The sequence below is a fragment of the Microtus oregoni genome, unplaced genomic scaffold (genome assembly GCF_018167655.1).
Source record: "Microtus oregoni isolate MIOR12 unplaced genomic scaffold, Mior012 000027F_ref0000203, whole genome shotgun sequence".
Taxonomy (NCBI): domain Eukaryota; kingdom Metazoa; phylum Chordata; class Mammalia; order Rodentia; family Cricetidae; genus Microtus; species Microtus oregoni.
In genome coordinates this window covers 27,933,980-27,958,731 of record NW_024543086.1, presented here as the reverse complement: position 1 = coordinate 27,958,731, position 24,752 = coordinate 27,933,980, and the positions used below count along the sequence as shown (strand labels likewise).

Genomic DNA, 24,752 nt, shown 5'->3' with positions numbered 1-24,752 from the left:
AAATAAATAAGTAAAGATAATAAAAATGTTGTAAACAGGGAGAAACAAGTGAACAAGGAAAACAGCTCAGCAGGTAGAGGCAGGCACTTGCCACCGAGCCTGAAGAGCCCTAGAAGCCACATAAAGGAGAAGGAGAAAAATCAACCCTACAAGGTCGTTTTCTTACTCCACATGTATAAACACACACACACACACAGAGAGAGAGAGAGAGAGAGAGAGAGAGAGAGAGAGAGCTTTAAAAATGTGCTGAAAAAGAAAAAGAGAGAAAGAACACAGTGCCCAATTGAGACCACACAACTGTGCGTAAGTTCCCGTTGGTAGTTAGAGGTACAAGCAGGTGCCTTTTATTTTTAGTTTGTACAAGGAACACAGACCTGTGGAATTAGAAGTCTAAATCGATGCTGTAATATGCTGGGCCCTGGGTCTGAGTGTGTTCAATTTTAAAACATTCCCTTCAACACATAGGATGGCTCTCAGGCCCTGGCCTCCTCCGGGGCCCCCTAAGAGCCTTCTGCTGGACTGTCTGTCCCTCTGCTGTTTTCAGATGAGAAAAGCGAGGCAAAGGAAAGGGTGGCTTGGTGTCTTGTGGTCATTTTCCCAGGAGTTGGAAGGACTTTGGAAGTGATTTGTGTGAGGGTGTGTATGTGTATCAGTTTGGGGAGGTTGCAGGGAGGAATTGGAGGAGGGGCTATTGGGGTGGAATCCACATGTCAGGTAAGCGGGAAACCATGGAATCTGACCTTCTTTTTCATTTTTGAGTCAGGGTCTTACTAAGTATCAAGGGTTGCCTTTAATTCATTCTGGGCCTTTAATTTGGACCCTCTACATCAGACTTCTCAGTAGCTAGGATTTACAGGCGTGAGTGATATTTTTTTAATGATTTATTTATTTTATGTGCATTGGTTCGTCTGCATGTTTGTCTGTGTGAAGGTGTCAAGAACCCCTGGGATGTTTGTAACTGGGAATTGAACCTAGGTCCTCTGGAAGAGCAGCCATTGCTCTTAATCTCCCTGTGCCATCTCTCCAGCCTAATTTGGCAGAATCTTAAGACTGGTCCTGATGGTGGTCTTACCTCAGGAGAGGAACTCTTAATTTTTCAGTTACAGCTACCCAGACTTTCCAGGAGCCAGACACTGTCTAAGTATTGCTTTTAGGCCTCAGAACAAGATCCCACCATGTCTTCCGTTTTCATCAGAGGAAACTGAGGCAGGAGATATTAACAACTAGCTCACTAAGTTACTAAGAGAAAGAGAAGGGTGCTAGGAAGAAAGCGGGAATCTGGGGTCCCTGTTAAGTCAGGAGTAGGCGGGAAACAGACGGGGGGGGGGGGGGGCGATGTCTCCAGCGGGAGACTTCAGCTCCCTTGAACTTTGCGAGTGTCGCTGGGCGGCCAGCGGGCAGGAGCTGGGGGGTACCCTGCGGCCTGCCCGGGTCCCGCCCCCTGGATCGGCGGCTCCTGACATCACGGCCCGGGAGGCGGGCTCCGGAGAGGGCGGCGGGGAGGAGGCTCGTCGGCCCGGAGGGCGGAGGAGGCCGAGCCGTCCCAGTCCGAGCTTCAAAACAGCCGGCGCCTCACCCCGCGCACAACCTGCCCCTGCGTCCAGACGCCCGCGTCCGGTGAGTTGGGGGCGCGCCCGGGGACAGCAGTGATGTCGGGGTTCCGGGCTGACAGGGGCGCGGTCCGTCCTCTTTAGGCACCGGGACAGGCCCGGGGATTCGTGGGTGACAGGGAGGGGCCGGGGTGCGGTCTTTGCGGCAGCCCCGCTGCTCTTTCTCCAGACCCCTGGGGCGCAGGTCTCCCTTTTCTGGTCCCCAAGGCCACCGTGCCACCCCTGGGTGGCATCCCTCGCCTTTTGCGCCCAAACGGGCGGGAAAAGTTTGGGGAAGAGTCAGGGCGCCCCCCGCCCCCGGCTGCCACCTCTGGCCCAGTGCTCTGAAAGTCCAGGGTAGCCAGCTCACTTCTCGCCTGTGGTACTCAGCGTCTGAGCCCCAAGCAGGGCTAATCAGGCAGGATCTGCAGCGACCAGGCGAGGTCCATGGGTCCCCGTGGGCCGCTTGCTCCTCCGGACCTGGGTTCCGTGGCGCCCCACGGCGGCGAGGGGCAGCTTCTTTGGGTTCTTAACGGTGTCTCAGCGTGGGGGGAAATGCCAAGGATGACGCCCCTACCTACTCTTTCCTACTGTGGCAGATCTGAGTGCTATAAAGGGAAGGAGGCATTCCCCTGATTTCCCACAGAATGTACATGTCGGGCTTGGAGAAGGACTGAAGCTTCTAGCCTCAATTCAGGACGACCACACTCTTGGGAGGCATCTTGAATCCGCAACTTCAAAGACAAAGTGGTGGGAAGCAGTGGTTGCCAGGGGATAGGAATGGGTGGGACTTGGTAATATTTAACAGGTACAGTTTTGGTTGACAACGATGAGATGTTTCGAGTATAGATAGGTTGCTCAACATTGCTGGTTCATTTCGGGCCATCGGCTTGTACAATTACAAATGGTTTAAATCATAAAAACTAGGTGTATTTTATCACAATGAAAGGTACGAGAGACACCTCTAGCCACCGCTGCTTGGTCCTTCTGAATCAGAGACAGAAGTCCCCAAAACCTGCCCACCTCTCCCTGAAATGTCTCTTTCAAATAAGGGTAGAGGTGCAGGTTACAGGGGAGATCCAAGGAAAGAGGATGTGGAAAACCCACGGGGGTGTGCCATGGGCTCCACGTGCCTCCTCCTCCCAGAGAGCCTTTTCCTGTCCCCAGCACAGAGTACCCTCCTGTTGAAGGTGGAGAAACCTGGCTCAGAGACCTGGTAGAGTTAGGAATTCAAGATTGTGGGGCCAGAACTTCTCCTTGTCTCTCTGTGTCCTCCTCCATTCCCACCAGGAGATACCTCAGTGGGCTGCAGAAAATGGGGAGAGAACCTTTAAGAGGTGTGGGTCCCCTCCAAAGTACGTGGGCAGATAGATGCCCAGCCCACAGCCTAGGGAGGCACAGGGGGTGGCCAGAAGGTGCTGAACCTGTTTTTCCTCCGAGGGATTTTGGATCCTTACCACCCCCACCCCCACAGGAACTGAGGAGGCAGGCTGGGAGGCAGAAAGAGCCCGTCACACACAGCCCAGAGCCTTCTCTGTCCCTCAAATGCAGAAGCTGAGGCTGGCCTGCAATCTGGGCAAGGGTGTCTGTGTGGGAAGCTGGAGAAGGAGCCAGGAGGGAGGGAGAGAGGAGGGCAAGGCTGGGCAAAACAGTTCTAAGAAGACATTAGTTGGGTGGTGCTGCCCCACGGGGAGGCCCCCTCTCAAGCCGACACAGCCCCAAGGGAGGATTTAATTGTAAATACACAGCGTATCTATTTAGCAGCCCCCAGACACACATGTGCGCACGCGCACACAACCTCCTTACAGGTAATGGCATCTAGATTACTTTCTCTCCCTTTGTCTTATCTTAAGTGCAGGGAGGGCCCATTTGCCAGTGTTTTGCTTATGCGCAGGTACAAACTGACACTCTGCTGCCCCTGGTTCCCTCTCCTCTTCCCAGAGCCTCCCTGCTCATCCCTGAGGAGCAATGGAAGGCAGTTCTTTGTCACCGTGAGCTAACTCCAAGGGACACTACAGGGAAGGAAGTCTGTCGAGACAGAACTATATAAAAACCTTTGCAGGCTTGGGATTGAGGCTGACCGGAGCGTGGAGTGCAGCCACCTCCTGGGGGACAGCTAATTGATATATACTTGTTGAAATATGTGGCTGGTGCTGTGTCTGTCATCAGGTGGGGTCTCTGATGCAAGTTTCAAAAGCTGAAGTGGGGCAGGTGCTTAAGCCAGGGGTCACTCAAATGGACCTGGGCATCGAGACCCAAAGGTGGGTCGGCAGAGAGAGGCTGTGCAGGAATGTTTGCTCCTGTGTACTAGAAAGAACAGGAGTCTGTGTCTGGAAAGGGGCGGGGTACCTGTGAGAGGGTGGGAAGAAGAGGTACCCCCTCCTCACTCCATCACTGATGAGGTGCTGCCTTGCTCCCTGCAGGTGCTGCCCCAGGAGCATGAGTTAGGTAGGATGTAGACAGGCCTTTGGCAGTCAGGGATTGAACACATCTGACTCTTGTTAGGGCCAGGCCCAGGATGACTCTAAAAATATCAGAGTCAGGGCTGCCACCCAGCCAGTGGTCGCTTGTAACCCGACACCCCCAGTGAGGCTGGTGGCTGTGACAGATGGTGATGACAACACAGGCCTCTGGATACTCTGTCCCTTGAACTCCTCCAGGCTAGCCAACCTGGGGACAGATGCGGCAAAGGGAGAGTCTCTCTGCTTTCGCTGGCGTGGGTAAAAACTGGAGAATTTCGGAACCTAAAGAGTCTAGCAAACTCCTTTTTCGAGAGCTAGGCACAAACTGAGAGAGGTGGTATGAGTTGTCCAAGGTTGCACAGCCAGTTGGTGGCAGACCTACATCCCAGGAAGTGGTCAGTGGGACTCCAGCCTCATGGTTGCAGGAGTCTTGTAACATATGTCGTGTGTCTAGTACTCTGGAAGAGGAATGTTAGGCCAAACATTCTCAAAGAGTGGGTCACTTTCCTTAGAGCATCTGGGATCTTTCAGATGCAGCTGCCAGGCTCTAGAGAAGCTGGCTCATCTTGGAGCAGGATGTAGGGAGGAGGGAGGCTGGAAAAGAACCAAGTAGATGGTCCTTCCTCTTCCCAGCTGAGGTACCATTGGCTCCATTCCTTAATAAGTAAGTACCTGTCAGATACTGAATGGAGCTCCCAGACGGTCACCCTCCTTGGGCAGCCAGGCTTCTGTTCCATGGGGGCTGAGAGCTCTAGAGGGAAGAGAAGACGGCACCAATCTTTTCTGTTTATTTTTCGGAGACAGGGTTTCTCTGTATCCCTAGCTGTTCTGGAACTTGATCTGTAGACCAAGCTGGCCTCAAGCTTGGAGATCCATCTGCCTCTGCCTCCCGAGTGCTGGGATTAAAGGTGTGCGCCGCCACCACCCACCTTGGCTGCTCCATTCCTGCCAGTCTTGACTGCCCCAGTTTTTAGAAGGCTCCTAAGATTTAGGGTTTGGAGCTGAGTGAGGAGTCACCAGTGTGATATTTGGTGTGAAATCAGGGATGCTGGACACCGGTTACGGCGCACGATGCAGGTGCACTGCAAACAGCTCATAGTCTAAGACGGTGTCCCCCCGTAGCAGAGTCCCCCAGGTAACATTTTTCTTCCCTTTAACAAATGTTGCTGTGTTTATTTTGTGTGTGTTGGCGTGTACACATACCATGGCGTACATATGTGGAGGTCAGAGGACAACTTGCAGAATTTGGGTCTCTTCTTCTACCTGTGGCCCCTGGGGATTGGACTCAGGTCATCGAGTGTGGCTTGCTCGTAAGTGCCTTAATTCACTGAGCCACCTTGCTGGTCTTCAATTTTCCTTTCTGATAAGCTGTCACAAATCGTCTGACCTTGTCTTTCTTGAAAATAAAAGGATTTTTAAACATTTCAGAGTTAAAAAAATACAGTGAAAGATGATCTCATTGATTTGAGGTAATGAATTTTCCTCCAAGTGTTATGCATTTCTGTTAGTGCCCAAGCCGATTCTAAAATTAAAAGTCTATGGCATGATGTAAAAAGAAGAAAGATTAATCATCTGTTTTCCTTGATTGGCATTTGAAAAACTTACAAACATCATATGAACTTATAATTTCACCAATACTGCTGTGTGGGGTCAAATTTTTATAGCTAATGTTTTTTAAGCTCTGAAATATTTTTTTTTTAGTTAGAGTAATCAATAAGCACAGGTGATCTCAAGCTTTGGCAAAAATCTTAGTGGCAGGGTGACTGCCTTTTAAGAAGGTGTTTTCTAGTGGGGACTGAAGTGGACGCATTTCACACATTTTAATATAACATTTGAAAAAAAATTTTAAAAAATAATATAACATTTGTATTAATTTCTGAGAATTTAGTACATGCTTGCAATGTATTTTGATCACTTCACACTTTAAATAACTGATTTATTATTATTATTATTATTATTGTTGTGTGTATATGTGAAGGCATATACATGTCATCATGTGCCTGTGATAAAGGAAATATTTTGGGAGTTGGGTCTCTCAACCATAGGCCCTGGAGATCGCATTCAGGTAAAGTGGGCTTGTACCACAAGTGTTTCTGCCCCTTAGGGAGCCAGCTCACCAGCACCATTTCACACTTTTTTTTCACAAATTTTTATGCTGCTTATTTATATTTTTGGAGACACTTTTGATGAGAGAACCAACCCCCACACACCCACGAGCTACCACACACTCTCCCCTTCAGCAGAGTCCCACACCTAGCGTCAGATAGGAACCACCGACTTGGTGACTGACATTCTCCTCATCTCCAGTGAGGATCCCATGACCTTCACTGGTTGTTCTGAGGGTCAGAGGAGGTGATGGTAGATGTCCGAGGAAGGAGCTTAAAGTGTTTGGGGTTTGCTTGATGTGATGTGAGGCTGAGGGAGATGGGCTTGCGTGCTTCAGTCTTAGTCAATATCGTTAAGCAACTGTCTGCTAGGAGCAGCCTGGAGGGGGTTCCCTCTCGTCAGGGGCGCTGAGTCCAAGTGGACGTCCTGCAGGGCTGCTGGATTCCATTTCAGAGAAACTTGGAGTATGGTGGGCAAGGAGGCTGGACGTGGGCTTGGAGGGCCCTTTAGTGTTCTCCAGTAGCCACGCTTCTGGGGAAGGTGACTGTCTTTCAGTCATTCTGCAGGAGGCTTTATATAGCATTAAGAAGAACAGGTTCACGCTGTCAAGATGGAATGGGGAAAGGTGAACTACCTCTGGCCTGTATCATTGAATCTTCTTTTAGTTATTGGGATGTAGTGATAGCTTGGTCAGAAAAAAATATAAAACAAAAACAGACTTGAGTTTGACCCCCAAGACTCATGTTAAAAAAAAAATAAAAAAATAAAACAAAACTGAGTGTTCTTGCAATCCTAGTACTGGGCAGACAGAATAGTGGACCCTTGGGGCTTGCTGGTAGTCCAGTCTAGAGTACTGATGAGTCCAGGCTAGTTGGGAAGGAGGGAGGGAAGGAGAAAGGGAGGGAGGAAGGGAGGAAAGAAGGGAAGAAGCAAGAAGTAAAATGCACTTGAGGTCCTCTGACCTTCAAACATACATGAGCCATTTGCACTTGTACACATATGAACACACACGCAGATTATCAAAAAGTGTATGTGAGGGACAGAAAATGGCTGATTGGGTAGGAGCACTTGCTATGAAATCCTTCCATCCTGAACTGGATCCTCAGAATTCACAGTGGGAGGAGAGAATCAATCCTGAGTTGACTTCTGACCTACCCATGTATGCTGTGGCGTGCATATGCCCACTTCACCACACACACAAACACACATGAAGAACAATAACAAAAGCTATATATCAAAGTATGTATTATTTATATAAAAATAAACAAAAAGTCTCATTACATGCTCTGTTTCCCTATATGAATTGTATTCATTTCAGGAACAATGGCCAGAAGGACGCACCAGATAGATGAATATGATTTCCACTGATGAAAGGGGAGGCTAAGGAACTGGTGTAGCCTGTCGTATCTCTAACAGGGAGCGAATGCATGACTTGCCTCTGTGTCTGAACTGCAGCAACAATGAGCGGGTCTTCCCAGCACTGGGGGAGCAGTGGGGTTTCGCAGGTGTGAGGATGGGAGCTTCCCAGGGTGTTCATGGCTATGGGGCATCAGAAAGACCACAGACAGTCACAGTCATCCAGGAGCAAGATGGTGAGATGAGGTGTCATCCAGCCCCGCCGGCATCTTTGTGGATGCCAATGAGTGAAATAAGTTCTGATCTGGGTGCTGTGGGTGAATGCTAGCACTGGTTTGGAGAAGAAAGACCAACTAGTGTGGTCATGGGCAGTCATCCAAGCAAGTGATAGCATCAGGCCTGGGTATCCAGGGCTTGGCGAAGAACTCAAGCAAAGGGGTGAAGACCTGAGTCTCACACCATGCATTAGCTTGACATTACTTCGGGCAGGAGAAAATGGCCCCTACTTAGCAGTGTTATCAGTAGTAATGACAGCAATCACCATCGCTGCCTTCAGAGCAGTTTACTGGCCACGTGCAGTTCCTCCCTGCACTCATTTAAAAGTAGAAACTGTTATTATCTCCGCTCTCAGAGATGAGTGAGTCTGTTAAGGAACGTGCTCCAGTCTCACAGCTTGCAAGTTAGGATTCGCTTCCGGAGCTCCTGGGTGCCATTAGACACACCGACCCCCTTCTGTTCTTGCCAAAACTCAACATATGCTTTCTCCTTGAAATAATCCTGGTCGTCTGGGTCCAGAATGTTCTTTTGGTCCAGAAGTCCTGATGGGTATCCTGGATATTAAATATGCCTCCTCTAGAATAGGTGGTCTGAATCCTCCAAGGCCCTCCTCTATGATACGATGGCTCGAGTCATCTCTTCCCCTGCTCCTTAGCATGTTCTGTATGTGAACGTGTGTGGGTTCGTGTGTGCACATGAGGCCAGAAGACAGCCTCCGCTGTTGCTGCTTCTCTTTTTTCCACTTTGGTTTTGAGGCAGGGTCTCTAAATGGATTGGGACCTCCTAAGTAGGCTGGGCTGAATGGCCAGAGAACCCCAGGGACCCACCTGTTTCTGCCTCCCCAACACTGGAATTATAAGCATGCACCAGTATTCGAAGCTTTTTAAAACAAACAAGCAAGAAAAAATCATGAATTTTGGGGATTGAGCTCAAGTCTTCCTGTGCAAGGCAACCCCTTTACCAATGGAGCCATCCCCCAGCCTCTCCTTCATGTATGTCTGTGAATATATTTAATGTTATTAGATGATATTCCCTTTTGATAGGAAAACCTCTTACTACTGTAGAATGTGTCCCAGAGTCCAGCCAGATGGACATGGACCCAAGCACCTAGGGGAGGCGGCTGAGAACAAGGTCCAAGCCCTCCATGAGCCTGCTAACAACCTCAGCTCGCCAGGACACGTCCTCCCCTTTTCCCTGCAGGCCCTATTTCTGAAACCATGCCTGTTTTCTTCACCGTGGGCACCATCTTGGCCCAGACCACCATGGCCTTCCTCACTGATAACCATCCAAACGCTTTGACTATTGTCCCCACAGCCGCTCACTCTGGCCCTCAAGTCCATCTTTCACGTTCACGCAGAAGGATCAGAGGCCAAGCTAGCTAGGTGGTTCTCACCCACCCTATGCAAAGACTCTTCAGTGGTTTCAATTGCTCCTAAAGTAAAGAGAGAAAAAAAAGTATCTCAGGCTTTGCCTGATCTGGCGCCAAGATCCTTGGCTGGCTGCCCATCAGAACCGCCCAAGGAGTCATGATAAAATGCAGTTCCCAGTCCCCACCTGGAGAGAATGACATCAGCCTCTCAGGAGGGTGGGGTCACTCACAGGTAGTTTTTCAGGTCCCCCAAGTGTGGCTGGGCACAGGACTGCTTCCCTCCCCGAACTCATCAACTGTTATCATTCCGCCCCAGACCCTCTTCTTGCTCTGGCCACCTGGCCTACCTACTTCCTCTGACTCTGGTGATGCCCGGATTGAACCCAGCACTCCCTCAATGGTAGACAAGCACTGTGTCACTGAGCTTCATGCCCAGCCTTCTTTCTACTTTTTTAAACAGTTGACACTAGATCTAAGTTCCCCAGGCTGGTTTTGAACTGTCAGTCCCCTGCCTCAGCCTCCTGAGCTGAGATTATACATAAATTCCAACCTTTAAGGTGTCCCTTAGCCTGTGATGGCAGTAATTGAACTGTATATCAGGCTGACCTCAAACTCTAAGGTGGCTGAAGATGGCCTTGAACTTGTCATCTTCCTGTTGTTGCCTGTGGAGCGCTAGCCTTGCAGGTCTGTACCGCCATACCTGGGATATGCTAATGAGGCAAGCACTCAACCACTGAGCCACATCCCCAGACCCTACAGGCCCCGCAGGCTCTTCAACTCTTTTTGTTTGTTTTGGGTTTTTGGTTTTTGAGAAAGGGTTTCTCTGTGAAACAGCCCTGACTGTCCTGGGACTCGCTCTGTAGAGCAGGCTGGCCTCCAACTCTGAGCTCCACCTGTATCTGCCTTCCGAGTGCCGGGAATAAAGGCATGTGCCACCACCACCAAGCTCCAACTCTTTTCTTGTTTGTTTGTTTTTTAAAGTAACATATTTTTTGTTGATTATTTGGGAATTTCACACCATGCACCCCAATCCCACTCACCTTCTAGTCTCTCCATATCCACCCCTCACCCCTGCAGCATCCCCTCCCAAAAGAACCCCGCCCCAATGAATTAAAAACAAACAAAGACACCTCAATCTTCCTTCATTCCCACCTCTCGAACACCTCTTCATTTGCCCTAGTGGCTCTGGGAGCTGCGGTGTTTGTCCAGTCGGCCCCGTCTGCAAATCTTGATCTCCTCAACCATTCTTCTACTGTTGCTTGCTTTCCTCCCCTTCCTTTCCCTGACGATGCATTCTCCTTTCAGAGGCACCATCCTTATGGCATGCTTCCTCCCTGGGTCAAGGCAGATCTGTTCTTTGGCCCTCACTTTCAGTGGCATTGTTTAGGAGTGGCTAGGGAAAGCACGCACAGGGACCTTGTGCCTGTCTGCTGAGTTCACTGTTGCATCCCCAATAGCTATCACAGGTCAGGCCCCTGTCTGAGCTGGGAGAAGGGTGAGGGGCAGGGGACAGCTTGGAAGATCTAAGAGACTAAGAGGTGACAGGCAGGGTCGGCTACTGAAAGCACGGACTGCTTGTGGCTCACCACTTCCCTGCCATCTGCCTCTGGTGCAGTCATACCCTGTCCCGGGTCTACCCTCCACAACTTTCTGGGAGACATGGGAGCGAGGCCCAGGCCCTGGGTCTCAGGACAGGACAGATAGTAGGTGCTTCTCACCTTCTGGAGCCCCCTGCAGGATTGGCAAAGGTGGGTGTTCAGGAAGTGTACCGTACCTCCTCAGTTCTTGTCACTTCTCACCAAAGAGTCAGTCACCACCAAACAAATCTCACAGGCACTCAGTCTCTGCTGCCCTCATGGGCTGCCACATGGACATGCAGATGCAAATATGCACAGGTTGCTCAGAGGAAGAGCTGGTGGAGGGAAAAGGAGGTGAAGAAAGCCCGGATAAAGAGCTTGCCTTCCCTGACAGTATTAATGGTATGGTGTGCACTGTCCTATCCGTAGGTCTTGATACAAGAAGCATAAACCAAGTGGTGAAGCCCGGTGGTACCGACCTCTAATTCCAGCTGTTTAGGAGGCTGTGGCCAGGAGGATTGCAAGTTGAAGGCCAGTCTGGGCTACAGAGAAAATTCCTGGCCAGCCTGGGCTGTAGTAAAGAGAGCTGTGGATGCAGGCAAGGACCTGCTTAGCAAGGCAAGGCCCGGAATTCCACCCTCAGCATTGCACAAAGAAACCTATTTCCTCTCCCGGAAGGCAGCATTCCTTCCTTGAGTCTCAAGACTGCCTGGAAAGTGAGATTTCTTTCTATATAGAGTGTGTGGAAATGGAGTCTGTTTATTTTTGTATGCAAGCTCAACCTCAGTTCACAATGTGATCAACTGGGCCTTAGAAATATTACCCCATAAGGGCCAGTGAGATGGCCCAGCGGGTAGAGAGGCTTGCTGAGCAAGACTGGTGACCTGAGTTCAAGCCCTGGACCCTACATAAAAGTGGAAGGGGAGAACTGGTTCCACAGAGTTGTCCTCTGACCTCCACATGTGTGCTGTGGTGTGCACACATATACGATAATTAATGACATAAAAAATTTTAAGTGCCGGGCGGTGGTGGCGCACGCCTTTAATCCCAGCACTCGGGAGGCAGAGGCAGGCGGATCTCTGTGAGTTCGAGACCAGCCTGGTCTACAAGAGCTAGTTCCAGGACAGGCTCCAAAGCCACAGAGAAACCCTGTCTTGAAAAAAAAAAATTTAAGTATGGTCAGAGGACCACCTGTGGGAGTCATTTTTCTCCTTCAGCGTGCAGCTCCTGAGGATCAAACTCAGTTCTTCAGGCTTGGTGGCAGGGCTCCTACCTGCTCTGCCATCTCTCTGGCATGGGCCTGGCTTTTCTATAACGCTTATTTGATCACATGTTGGTTGGGTCCAGGCCTTGCTGTCTTCTGAGTCTTTTTCTTTTCCTATGGCTTCTGTTGGACAGGTGAGGGTTCAAGGTATAACTGTGTAACCGCAGATCTTCCCATCACCAACACCTCTCCATTTTCTTATCTATGAACTGTACATGGTTTCTTATCTTTGGAACCCCCAGGAGATTCCAATTTCAACAGTATCTTTGGGGTTTTCATTCTTTGTTTGCCTTTTGTTTTTTTCTGGATTTTCATGCCACACACAGGAGAAGCCCACATACAGTCTTGGCAGGCATCAGGGTGGAATAATAATAATAAAAATCCCGAGTCAGGCCTGATGGCTTAGACCTGTGACCTGTAAGGATACTTGGGAGGCTGAAACAGAAGGGTTACCACAAATGTGAGAGCTGAAACCTGCCTAGACTGTATAATAAGACTGTCTCAAGTAAAAGAGAAAGAAAGGAAAGGCCTATGAAACAACTGTGGTGATGAGAGCCTATAATCTCATCATTTGGGAGGCTGAGGCAGGATTGTGCATTTAAGGCCAGCTGCCTTAACATGAAATAAGATAAAATAATATTCTGTCTTGAAATAAAATAAAATGATGATGAACAAAGGTCCTTGCTTGCTGTGGGTCCAGCCTGTGGTGCTCCAGCGGGAGCCCAGCCCCCTTTCTATGCCTCATCTTTGTCCTCACAGGAACTCAGACCCCTAAGGCCCCATCCTAGCAGAGGCCCGGAACCTCCATTGCTGCTCTAACCTCACAGCTCGTTTGTGGACTGGCCTTGGTGTGCGCCACATCTGTCTGGGGCCCCATGCGTTTCCCCTACCCCTCCTGTGCTCCTGGGCTGCCATCTACAAGCACTGGTTGAGGGTGTTTGAATACACCCCATGGCATGTCTCAGCATGTGGGCTTCTTAGGGCAGTACCTTCCTTTACCATGAGGCTCACTCATGGGAGCACCTTGTGGGAGCACCTTATGGGAGGCATGAGTGGAAAGAAGAGTGCTTCTGACGATGTGCTGTGTGTGAAGCCCTGGGGATGACTCATCAATGACCAGACAGACATGAGTGAGTGAGTATCACCCTTAGGGAGCTCCTGGTCCCGGGAGGCAGGACCAGAAGAAGCAAATCATGGTGAATAAGACAGTAGCAATGGATGTTTACTGTTTAGGGATAGTAAGGTGAGGGTATGGGCACAAGGTCTTACTCCGTAGCTTCGACTAGCTTGAACGCACAGAAGTTCTGCTGTAGTAACTTTCCAAATGCTAGGCATGACTGGCGATTGGACACAGGGCTTGAGATTTCAACAAGCCTCTCAGAGGAAAGCCTGAGTTTAAAAAAACATGAATTATATCTCGAATTTCCCACTTAATATTTTCAGGCTATGGTTTCTAGATGGAGTTGTTGCAAGTAGAAGTGGGATTATGGGTAAGGGAGGCTTTACTGTATGTATACTGTATGTACGTATGGAAAGAGAGAGGTGGAGATTATGGGTAAGGGAGGCTTTACTGTATGTATACTGTATGTACGTATGGAAAGAGAGAGGTGGAGATTATGGGTAAGGGAGGCTTTACTGTATGTATACTGTATGTACGTATGGAAAGAGAGAGGTGGAGATTTTATTTAAGGCTGGCTCTTGATGCTTAAGTCTGCAGGGTGAAACAGCAGACTGGAAACCCAGGGAGGAGTCTGCACATCTGCTGGCCTATTTCGAGAGTTCTTTGTTGGCTGATTTCGAGGGCTCTTTGCTGGCTAATTTCCTGCTTTCTTGGAGAAGGTCAGCCTTTTGGGCTACTCAGGCCTTCAGCTGATTGGATAAGACCCACACATATCAGGAAAGGCCATCTGTTTGCTCCAGAGCCCGTGGATTCAATGTGATGGGTGTCATCCCAGGGACAGCAGCCTGACTGACCTGTAACGTGTTCTCAGCAGACCTGGTAGCTCAGGTCTGGAATTCTGCACTATGGAGTTTGAAGCAAGAGAAGCACTGGTTTGGCTCCAGACTAGCTTGAATAGCTTCACAAGACCCTATCTGAGAATTGTTTTAAAGGATGGGGTGATGGGGAGAGGGAGTTGAGGGTGTAGCTCAGGAGTGCTTGCCTGGCCTGCATAAGGTCAAGTCAGTCCTTTAGTACTGCTAAATACCATCAGAGCTGAATCCCCACAGACTACTTAATTTGTTTTGATTACATTTACTTGTTTATATGTGTGTGGATGGGTGCATGTCGACCAAGGCACATGTGTGAAGGTCAGAGAACAGCTTGGTCAGTTTTCTTCCTTCCCTGTGTGGGTTCTGAGGATTGAAGTAGAATGGTCAGGCATGAGGCAAGTGTCTTTACCCACCGAGCCATTTGTCGCCCCCTCCCCAACACCACTTCAATGGCACCATATACTTAGCATTAAATAAAGCAGTTTTTTCCCAATTCCCCTTTGACCCTTTCAAGATGGAATCTTGGCTTTGAGCTAAAATAGAGAACCAGCTGGCCTTGCACCTGGAGCCGTTAACAGTAAGGGCATGGGATCAGATACCCATAAGGTGGCTTCCGTGTGACTTTTGGGGCAGAGGCTGACTCTCCAGTGAGCTGACACTTCTAAGGCTGCAGGTTTAAACGTGAGCCAATGACTGCTCATTTGGCAGCACTGGGACAACAGGGATCCCAGCTGGGGTAATTCCTAAACACCCCTTATATCCAGCAGTTTCCCATTTCCTTCCTCCTAGAGACAGCTCAGGGGTTTACATCTACTGGTACCTGCCCTGCAAGAATGGTGGTGGACAGGTGGGGAGAACGCTGGGGGTGGGGTGCGAAAGGGGGATTCTGAGGAGTCTATGCAAAACACAGCTCTAAGTCAAGGGGAACGGGAGCCCCGACCCAGGGAACACAGACTTAGGTTGCTCTGGACGAAATTCTCTCCTATGGAAGTAGTTACTGAGCTCTCTCAGTCACAGAAGAAAAGGTCATTTTTCAAATCAAGGCATTTTTCAGATGCACTAGTTAGGGTGAAGTTAGGGCAGGAAGTAGATGATAGCGGCTCATCTCTGCTAGAGGTTTCAGGTGCTGTCTGGAGGCCGTCTTAGCTTGTGCGGCTGTGCTAGTGCTTTGTAAACTTGTGTGTCCCACAAGGATTCATCTGATGGTCACAGGATGTGATGTCCAGCACAGCAGTCAGTGGTTAATGGGGACCGGAGATAGAGTGAGGCAATTTGGCTCTGGACCTGCCACATTCCGACTCTACACTCGCAATGCCATCATTAGTCAGCCTTGTGGGACTTTACCCCAGGCATGGCCTCGTTCTGGGCACCTTTGCTTGCAAGGGTCCACTCCTTGACTAGTGATGATCACAAGCCCATAGTGCCTGCACTGTGCCAGGCTCTAGTAAAAGCCCTTTTATTTGTTACTCCCAGTCCCACGAGGTGAATATACCCATGTCATCCCTACTATTTTGAATGGGGAAAGCAAGACACAGCAGTTAAAGACACAGCAGTTATGCAGCTAGATCAATCAAGTGTGCCTGGTTGCAGCCTTTGGCTTTTTTTTTTTTTTTTTTTTTTTTTTTTTTAAGACAGGTCTCTGGTAACCCAGACTAGCATCCATTATAGCCAAGGATGAACTTGAATTCTTGATCCTCCTGCCTCCCTGCCTCCCCTTTCCAAGCATGGGGTTCAGAGGCATGTGCCAGTGTGCCCAGTGGTATGTGTTGTTGAGGATCAAACCCAGGGCTTGTGCATGTTAGGCAAGCATTCTGCCTCCTGAGCCACATCCCCAGCCCAGCCTGTGTTTGTACCTCCTTTTGCCAGAGCTACTTCCCACTCCTAGTCTGCTTTCTGGCTCTGTCCTCTATTAACTTCCTAGTTAATCGATGGATCCTTGTTTTCCTGGATGAGTTGCTTGAAAAATCCATCTACAGAAGTGACACAGCTCTTGTCTTGTTATGAAAGAGGAAGTGGCCATTAAATGGAGGTCACCTGGGATTTCTTCCAAGTCACTAATTCAGAATTCTCTAGAAAGAAATGACTATTGTTCATGGGTAAACAGAATGGGAGCTCCCTGGATTTGACACCTTCCTCACCCCTCGTAGCCTATTCTTAGTCAGCTCCCTCCTCACACTGTGTGCTATAAGCACCCTCTCTTGGGCTGCCTGGTGAATTTACTGAGCACTGTTAATTACAGGGAGCCCCTTGGATGATCACAGCCAGGAGTGAGCTCTGTCATTGTCTTGGGCAGGAAGCAGTCACTGGTGGAATAACAGTAATTAGCTGTTCTGCGCAGACTCGCCAACATTCGACAAGTATTGTGTGTGATGTCATCTGGCTGCAACACTGGTCATCCTGGGTTGCTGGACCCCTTCCTCCCTCACAGCCCATGCCACTCGTCCAGGCTGGCCTTCACTCAAGGGTTTAGCTCCTTGCTAGAACTTGCTAGAATGTGCTAGAGCGTGCTCCCTGCTTGGACCTCCAAGCAGGCTCTGCAAGTATTTGCTGAGCAGCCTTGACACTGGGGGAGATGAGAAGTGGTTTTTTCCTTGAGGAACTCGGACTATAATGAAGCAGTGTTGTCTCGGGTGTATCAGTCAACTCTTGCTATATACAAACCTTCTGGAGTGTGACACCTTCAACAGAACATGGCTTCAGTTTATGATTCCCCAGGTGGGCCCTTTGGGCTGTGTTCAGTTGGGCAGCTCTGGGGAGGGGCAGTTTCTGAGTCTCTGTATTCAAATAGAGGCTGGGTAGTCTTTTCTGGACTAGCCTGTCTGTGAACCGGCCAGTCTGGTCTTGTTCATGTGGTCTCAGGACAGGGGGAAAGGGGTAGCGACATATGCACCTGTCAAAGCTGTCAGTCAGAACTGGGGCAGCATGCTTTCTGTCACCCTTTGTTGCTATAAGCACGTCACAAAGTCAGCAGGGTTCAATGTTGGGAAAGATCCCACCTGTCTCCCTACTTTTGCATTCCTGACAGAGACAATCTGATGTGGGATTTGTCTCTGTATTCTTTGAATATGTTTTATTACCATTGGTTAATAAAGAAGTGACTTCGGCCTATGGCAGGGCAAAATAAAGCCAGGAGGGAAATATGAACAGAGATATAGAGAGAGAATAGGCAGAGTCAGGGAGATACCATGTAGCTGCCAAAGGAGACAGATATCGAACCCTTACCAGTAAGCCACAGCCTTGTGCTGATACACAGATTAATAGAATGGGTTGATTTAAGATGTAAGATGTAAGAAGCCTGAGCTAATAGGTCAAGCAGTGTTGTAATTAATATAGTTTCTGTGTGATTATTCGGGTCTGGGAAACTGGGAAATGAAAGAGCTACAACAATCTAAGGGGAGAAAGGTCTGGCCCATGATGTCAGAGTGATTTCAACCTGTGGCAATGGGGAGGGCATAGCAGTAGGAGTGTGTAGCAGGGCTTCTCAGTATTAACTGAAGGAACCAGGGGCCAGGCTCTCACCTTTGAAGGCCCACCCTTTGTTACCTACTTCTAGGCAGGCCCACCTTCTAATGTTCCCACAGCTCAGGGCAGTGAGATGACACAGTTGGTGAAGCTGATTTGATCCCCAGGTCCCATACAATGGAAAGAGGGAACTCCCAAAAGTTGTCCTAAACAAACAAACAAACGAACACCCCACAGTTCACCTAAACAATGTCCCTAGCTCAGGACCAAGCATTCACAGCATGGGCTTGTGAGAGCCATTTTAATTAAATCAATAGTGCTACTTTTTCATGGGGGCAGAGTCATTTCATCATCCTACTGCCATTTTGGGAGTGCGGAGGTTGCAGAGGTGTCCCGCGGTACAGTGATGCAGTGCTGGAGTTAAACCCAGGGCTCTGTACATGCTCAGAAGCATTCCAGCAGCCAGGCTGCAGCCCCAGCACACTTCCAGCTTTCTGAAATGCAATGCATTTATCTAATTATTCTTTATCAATAAAAAACTCTCATTTCTATAAGCTCTGCCCTACTACTTCCTGTTTCTCATCTGTCCTCAGTCCTCCAAAACCTCTATGATTAAATTTGGTCAACTAGTAGCTAGCTTTGCCCTCTGATTCAAAACAAACATTATTGTCAGTCTTGGGAGCATCCAGATGCAATAAAAATATCACATAACATTTCTCCCTTTTTGTCTAAATTAAACCAGAAAGTGTTAACTCTGACATAGAAAAACTATATACAAAAAGAACAATTATCAGGTAAGAATTAGATTCACAATGTTCAGTCCATTTGCATTTGGCAAATTCAGAGAAAATACTTCATTATCTCTCCTATCTTGGTGAGTCCAAAGTTTTGTGCCTAATTCACTTTCAATACTAACTTGTATTGCCAACCCAGAACTATTTTTTTAGACCTCAAACATTTCTTAGATAAATAATTTATTTCTCTCAACTTTATTCACATTATACCTCTTTTGTGAGTTTCTTTCTGAAGTTGGTAACAAGGAAAACTATAAATATCTAGTCTTCAATCTCCATCAGAGACCCAAGAAGAATAAAATATTACTTGAGTAGCAGGAAGTGCAGAGCAAACAGCTTCCAGGACTGTAGAAATGACAGAGACAGCTGGCTGCTGGACAATCACCCAAGGTTACTCTGTATCATTCCTCTTCAACCTATAGGCCTAGGATGTCTGTCAAGCTTTTCTGTGAAGCAGGGATTTTGAAGGACTGTCCTACCTTATCTTGGCAAAGCAAGTCATTTTCTTTTGTGCCCTGCTTGTCCAGTTTGGACAGCATACTGTCAGCAGTTGAGGCAAGGGCAGTTTTTTGCCCAATGACTAACTTTTGCCATAAAGAAAGAAAACTCCATATGACGTTTCTTCAATACCCATTATCTTATCTGTAGTAGATTGGTGCTGCCAAGAGCAGATGTGTCTCATTGTAATGAAAAGCTTTATGTAATTAAAACATCTTAAATGCCACCTTTTGTAGATCTCTGAAGTGTTTGAAAACCATTTGTCTATCTAAAATATATCTCTGTTTGACCTTAAAACAAACCTAACATGACTACAAATTTGATTGTAAAAGGTGACTAACTACTAACATGCATTTCTTTATTATCCTAAATAGTTTGTAGTAATAACTTTCAAGGACTAGAAATTTATATTACCTTGTTAGATGAGCTGCAGAGGTACAATACCTTAAACAAGAGTAGAAACATATAAACAATATGTTCTAACAAAAATAACCTTAAATTTGTATCGATATACAGAAATCCATACCAATATTTAAATATTTAAGACTAGTAGTTGCTTTTTTGGTTTAAAAGTTGATTCAATAATCTACCCTTTTATTCTGTCATTTTTATATCCCAATTTTTCTTTTCAGAACAAGATTTCTTTGTTCATCTTTTTTTACTGACCATTACCAATAACAAACTTGTAGCCAACCCCCTAAATGATGACATATTTCCATAGCCCACTGAATAACAAAAAAACACCCATTACACCTCTCAGAAATGTGGCCGTGTGCTTTCTAGTTTGCTTCCTGTTGTCTGGGAGGTGATGGCATTTCTAGGGAATCCTGAGAAAATTGAGATAATAGTCAAGTGCTGGGATAGCTAGCTGTATCATTTGTTGCCAGTCTCTGTGGAATGGGAAAGTGTAGGGCTTACCTGAAGTCCTGGCTGGAGTAGTCTGTGAGGCTGGACCATCTTAGCTAGCCACCTTGAGATTATCCCGAGCAGTTTGTAGTCCAAAGCTGATCTTTGGGTAGTATTTGTCATCTTAGTGACTTCACCACAATCCAGGTGGAATTGTTGGGGGCCCTGTTGTAGTACGGAGCGGCGGGCTGTGTCCCACCACCCAGCTAGCTTTACCCGAAATAATTACACAGAAACTGTATTCTTTTAAACACTGCCTGACCCATTAGTTTTAGTTTCTTATTGGCTAGCTTTTACATATTTATCTAACCCATTTCTATTAATCTGTGTAGCCCACGAGCTGGCTTACCAGGAATGATCTTAACCTGCGTCTGTCTGGAGTGGGAGAATCATGGCGACTCCCTGACTCAGCTTCTTTCTCCCAGCATTCCGTTCTGTTTACTCCGCCTACCTAAGGGTTGGCCTATCAAATGGGTATAGGCAGTTTCTTTATTAATAAGAAATCACTCCCACATCATTTCCCCTTTTTCTGTTTAAACAAGAAAGAAAGGCTTTAACTTTAACATAGTAAAATTACATATAGCAAAACCATTATCAAGCAAGAATTACAGTTACAATATTTATATCTATTTTATCTTTTATCATAACTAAGGAAAACTATAACTATCTATTCATTCTTTAACTCCATCAAAGACTCCAGAAGGATATAATACTACCTAAGTAAACAAGAAATAAGAAAACTCTAGAAATGACAGAGACATCTTGCTGCCTGGACAGTCACCCAAAGTTCCTCTGTACCGTTGGGGCATCCATCTTCAGCCTTCAGGCCCATAGTATCCAGCGGACATTTCCATGAAGCAGGAAATTTCAAAGACAGTTCAGTCACTATCTGCTGTGTCCTGCAGAATGTCTCGCAGACTCTTTCATGAGTCATGAACCCCAAAAGACCGTCTCACCTTTAGGCAAGTTCAGCAGTCCTCTCTCTGCGGGTTCTCTGTGTCCATTTTATGCAACAGTCCAGGCAAGAACAGTTTCTTGCCCAAATGGCTATCAAACTCCATAAGGATCCTCTTTGATGCCCATCTTCTTCTTGAAGTAGATTGGTGCTGCCAGGAGCAGATATGTCTCATTGTCATGAAAAGTCCTAAGTTATTAAAACATTAAATGCCATATTCTGCAGTCTTTGAAAGATATGAAGAATGTCTATCTAACTGAAATGTATCTCTATATATCTAGAAAATCTAACTAACATGACTACAAGCTTGACTATTATTGATGATTAACCATTAACCTATATTTCTTAATTATACATTACATTTTTAAATGAACTACACAATCACAATACCTTAATCAAGATCAGAAATACATATACATATAACAAAATTGACTGTAAAATCCACACCAATGCAAATTACTCATACCTATATCATTTCCCCCTTTAAATGTAAAAGAACATTTACAAACAATATTTTGGGAACATGGGCGCAGTTTTTTCTCTCCAAACTGCTTCCTGCTGAATGGGGGCGCTGTTAATCAGATCATTTAGGGTGTAACCTGTGTGCCAGGTTTATCTCAGTTGCCAGTTGAGTGAAGTAATTTTTTGAGGGTGTTCACAGGAACTTTTCGGGAGGTCATGGTCTATCATACCAAATTGGGATAGAAGAAATCCACAGGGTCTGGTCCTCTGTGAAAACAAAAGAAGACCCTTTCCAAAGCATCATATCCTTAGACCCAAATTCTGAAGTCATACCCTCATGATATCCATTTTGGTTTAGCTTGGCAGCCCATGTAATGAAATGTCTCTCTGTACGTAGCTCCTTTACAGTCAAAAATTTTAAAGAAAACACAATGTACATAATCCAGACTCTCTGTGAATTTTTCATTTTTACGTGGCTTATTTTTACTTTATTTCTCTTAATCTATAATTATCTGTACTCTGTCTCTTTAAAGACTTTACCTTTTTTTTTAACCATTAATTTTAATCTCTATATTCTTTTTCTTCTGTCTCTCAAGCCTACGTACATTCATCCAACAGTGTGGTCTTTTATGTCTGAATCTGTTTTATTGTGAATCTGTAACATTTTTTTTTACTATCCAGGAGCATTTCTTAAAATGTTAAGCACTTCTTAAAAACTTAAGTTGCACCATGTATGGGTAATACGGTACTGCCTGTTTCCTGCCCAGTTGAAACCTTAACTGCGCTGTTTTTACAGTAATTACGGTAGTTCCTGCCTGAGACCAGCACAGTTCAGCATGGCAGAGCTGAGCCAAGCCGCTCCTGCCTCAGAGCCATTTGGTGCCCCTGAGCCACACACAGTTACAGGTACACAGCAGTCCACATTGCCATCAAGCAAGCCATAGAGCTTTACTCCAAATGCTCCATTCAAAAGCTCTGTCTCCCACAGGAGCCAGACAGAGATCGCAATGGCGGCACAGCCCAGAAAGCCGGCATTTTAAAACAGCCAGTTTTTTCCTGCTGCTGAGTCAGGACAATTTCTTTGCGGCATGCAACCCACAAACAGCAAAAAGCCGTCTTAAATTCTCTCTCTCTCCTTTTTAAGCCCTCTCAGGTTTTACGTGGAGTTCATTAGCATGTTGGGTGCCACTCTGTTAAAATATGGAGCGGCGGGCTGTGTCCCGCCACCCGGCTAGCTTTACCCGAAATAATTACACAGAAACTGTATTCTTTTAAACACTGCCTGACCCATTAGTTTTAGTTTCTTATTGGCTAGCTTTTACATATTTATCTAACCCATTTCTATTAATCTGTGTAGCCCACGAGCTGGCTTACCAGGAATGATCTTAACCTGCGTCTGTCTGGAATGGGAGAATCATGGCGACTCCCTGACTCAGCTTCTTTCTCCCAGCATTCCGTTCTGTTTACTCCGCCTACCTAAGGGTTGGCCTATCAAATGGGTATAGGCAGTTTCTTTATTAATAAGAAATCACTCCCACATCAGGGCCCCATCATCCTTTTGGAGACCTCAAAGGTTTCTGTGAATGGTCATGGCTCACTGTAGAAAATTTAAACATTTTAAATGTCATATGGAGCAGATCTCAGAGAAGTTGAAGGACCACAGTTTGCTAAGTACATCTGGAGTACACAAACTTAATTCCTAGTTACCTGTTACTCAAGCCTGAAATCATGTACAGGAAGCTAGATTAAACTTTTTCTAGGATTAGTACTCATGTGACCAGTAATACCACAACAGAAAGTTTAAATATATATGCATATTATTATTGTAAATTTTGAGATAATATTTATACCTTAAGAAAAGTTTTAATGAGTCAAAATAAAACCAAAGATATGAGATCATGATATATAGAGTCCCTTAATTTTGGTTTTGTTCTGTACCATACCAGATAACTCTTCTGACATGAGACAGGGATTTTTGATTTTCCTTTAACAAGCATGATTAGGTTTAGAGGAGAGAGCCACACACCAACTCCAAAGCCAACTTTTGTTTTTAATTGAACTGGGACTACATTTGCCTTCTATATGTCTACATATATCTATAAAGAACAGCAGAAACAACCATTTGGGAAGATTTATGAAATTTTATCCTATTGGAAATGTGCTACACCATTAGGCCAATTTACTCTTTTCTCGGGACATTTTCTCTGAATGGTTCATCCTTTTTCTTCAAGTGTCTCATTTGTCCAGTCATCTTCAGATTCCTTAGCTGACTGCCTTTGTTCTCCTGGAAAGACAAAAACAAAATGCTGCCCCAACCCTAACACTGATGAGTTTCCTTTTTGGCAGGTTATATCTGATTAAATGAAAGATATTTGTTAGTCTTTTAAGTTAGTTTAGATTTAATGGCCATGCTGTTTGATGAACTATCACCTTTTCTAATTAAGAGGTCTCTTCTGTTAAAATCTAATCTTTATCCATTTTGATGATATCCATAGCTTTTCTTCTCCTCTGGAAACAAAATCAAAACCTCTTCCCCAACATAACACATATCCTGGGTTCCATTCTGAGGTTAACACATCTTTGAAGTATACAGGCTGATTGAACTCAGCAGTTTTTTTTTATTATCCAATGTCTCTCTAAAGCTGCTGTTCTTTTTCATTAACATCTAAAAATTTAAAGTTAATAGAGCATTGTGCAATCTATCTCTGGGGGGTCTTTGTTACCCCTTTTATTGTTTATTTTTTATTAAGCATATCTTTTAAAGTGCAAATAAATATTTCTATAACTGCTTGTTCTGTAGGATTGTGTGGTATATCTATAATGTGCTTCATATGCTAGAGCATTGTCAGTCTTAATTTGTACATGATGGCCGTAACTTCTAATAAGTGTGTAATTACAGAGTCAGCCTTGTCAGAATGCAAAGCAGTTGCCCATTGAAATCCTGACTATGTATCTATAGTGTGGTGGATATAATATAATTTTCCAAACTTTGCAAAATGAAGTACACCCATTTGCCAAATTTCATTTCTTTGAGTACCCTTTGGGTTGCTTCCTGCAGGTGGTGGAGTTTGGTTATACAAAAAAATAAGTAGGACATTTCCTTGGTTTGTTGCAGGTGATGAAAAAATTTCTTCAAACTCTTCCTATTTCTTTTGAAATTCTGAGTCTTACAGCATATTTCCTACAAATAGCTGATCAATTTCATCATTACCTTGTGCTAGAGGGCCTGGTAGACCCATATGGTATCTGATATGTGTTATATACATGGATGATTTCTATTTCTGGTTATTCTTTGTAATTGAATAAATAACAAATTTAGTTCTGAATCATTTGGAATAAGTTCAGCAGTTTCAATATATAAAACATCTCTTTCTGCATATTGAGAGTCAGTAACTATAGTGAGAGGTTCTGCAAAATCCAATAACACCATGAGAACAGCATATAAATCTGACTTTTGAACTGAATAATAAGGGCTTTGAGCCACTTTATTTGAGTTTCCTGACTTATAACCTTCCTTTCCTGATTTGTTTGCATCAATATAGAATGTCAGGGCTCCAGAAATTGGCATTCTGTGAACAATGTGAGGAAGGATCTACTTAGTTCTCTTTATAAACTGCAGTCTCTTGTTTTGGGGATATTTGTTGCTAATCTCTCCCCCCAAAAATTACTGCAAGGTCTTTGCCA

The 24,752-nt window shown here is 46.0% G+C and overlaps 1 protein-coding gene across 1 annotated transcript in view; it reads left to right on the top strand.

The window, feature by feature from the left end:
- The first annotated feature begins 1,481 nt into the window (after nucleotides 1-1,481).
- Emp2 (epithelial membrane protein 2) overlaps nucleotides 1,482-24,752 on the top strand; it is a 46,141-nt gene continuing 22,870 nt past the window's right edge. Inside the window, exon 1 of the mRNA XM_041676703.1 lies at nucleotides 1,482-1,617. The gene's annotated coding sequence lies outside the window, so the exon portion shown is untranslated. The remainder of the gene's footprint in view (nucleotides 1,618-24,752) is intronic.